The 1,703-nt window shown below is 51.4% G+C and overlaps 1 protein-coding gene across 3 annotated transcripts in view; it reads right to left on the bottom strand.

The window, feature by feature from the left end:
* Positions 1–1,553, bottom strand: part of LOC109301518 (sodium channel protein type 2 subunit alpha-like) — a 302,173-nt gene extending 300,620 nt beyond the window's left edge. For all 3 annotated transcript variants that reach the window (XM_019522731.1, XM_019522729.1, XM_019522730.1), the window contains exon 1: positions 1,496–1,553. The gene's annotated coding sequence lies outside the window, so the exon portion shown is untranslated. The remainder of the gene's footprint in view (positions 1–1,495) is intronic.
* Between the last annotated feature and the right edge of the window lie 150 nt (positions 1,554–1,703).

A 1,703-nucleotide genomic window follows, 5' to 3' on the forward strand; every position in this document is an offset into this window, starting at 1 on the left:
AAAAAAAAATTGTGTTGCTGTACCTTTAATGTAGTAGTCATGGTTCTTTTTTTTTTTTTTTTAAACTGGGGATTAGTAAAATCTTGTTTTCATAAAATCTAATTTTGGCAGAAATTTCATCTAACAGTGTTCTTTAAAGAGGGAAGTCAGAAGAGTAAGTATATTTTCAGAACATTCAGGCTAAAAATTAGAGCAAAGGAGGCAAAAAAGTCAGGAATGAGATCACCCTTCTAAAGCATAAGTACATATAGATACATCCCAAAAAAGTGCTAATAAAATGCTTTTGAACCATCTGGGCTATCTGAGGATGAATCAACATTTGCAAGCCTGCAGCCTATGCAAACCTCTCTCTACCTGCTAGAGTTTTCCTTCCCACTCCTGACACACCCATTGTAGGAGGGCTTGCAGAGGGCCCCATCTGCCAGAAGAGGTGCTACTGGCCTCCTCTACCAGAAATCCATGCACCTCTCGGCAGCTCTTGCTTTTGATAGAAATGGCAGGAAATGCTCTATTAGAATTTGATAACCAAAGAATGATTATCATCTTTGTCCCCACTAAGTTCTTAAGATAGGCAACAGATGGTCCCCTTTTTTTTTTTTTTTTTAAGGCTGGGTGCAGTAGAATAAAAGTGCAGTAGAATAAAAGAAAGTCAGCCTGATTTTTACAGGCAAAAAGGAAGAGAGAAAGCAACACTTAAGTCATGCAGTGTTTCCCCCCTTATATTGTTACAGTAATTCATTTTAAGCTCTTTATCACTGTTTCATATGCATAGTATCAATAATTATTTTGGTCTAACAGAAGAAAGCTTTTAATAAAATAAACCTGCCACTCCTCTCTTCACTTTCCTGTGCCCCTTCTTCTCTACTCTCTGCATTAAAAAAAAAAAGCCTTATATATGCTCTGCTCCAAGTAGGATAATATTTGGGGGGATAAATAAGATAACATTTTCCAAGTAAAATAATATTTGGGGTGGCGGGGTGTGAGATAAGGTGTCCCTAAAGAAGAAAGAACCGATTTGAACTTGTTGCTCTGAAACAACCGCATTGCTCAAGTGACAAGTTTTTGGGCGAGGGTCGAGCCTGATGCTCCTGGCCTCCCTCCCAGGGCTGAACAGCCACGCGGCCGTGGAGAAGGCAGCCGGCGAAGGGCCACCTGTTCACGAGAACAGGACCGGCTCAGGCCGAGCTAGGAAGCAGCCAGGGCGCTTCTGGGGATGCTCCTCGCGCAGCTGCTGGGCCATGAACGCCGCTGAGGCGACGCCCTGGCGCCCTGCCCTCCCTGCCGCCTCCCCTGAGCGCGGGGACACAGGGGAGACCTCCGCAGCCCCGGCTCGGCCCGGCGCAGGCTCAGGGCAAGCACCTGCGGGGAGGATCTCCTCCGGTTGAGCAGCTGGAGTCGGGGGGACCCAGGGGGCTCCGTGCGGACACGGGCAGCGCCCGAGGTGCCACAGCCCGCACTTGCCCCGGCCTCAGGCCAGGAGGATGCCGGCGCCTACCTGCTGCTTCGCTCCTGCCCGCGCTGCCGCCGCCGCCGCCGCCGCCTCCCAGCTACTGGCTCCTCTCCCCCCTGCCCCGGAGACCGACAGCCCGCTCCTGGGGACCAGCGGCCGCCCGCAGGAGCCAGCGCCAAGGACTGCAAAGAGCCCGAGCCCGCCTGGGCGGTGGCCGCCCCGCACGTGAGCCGGGAGGGCGCGGCCGTGGTGC

The sequence above is a fragment of the Gavialis gangeticus genome, unplaced genomic scaffold, assembly GCF_001723915.1.
Source record: "Gavialis gangeticus isolate Ggan-Ray unplaced genomic scaffold, GavGan_comp1, whole genome shotgun sequence".
Taxonomy (NCBI): domain Eukaryota; kingdom Metazoa; phylum Chordata; order Crocodylia; family Gavialidae; genus Gavialis; species Gavialis gangeticus.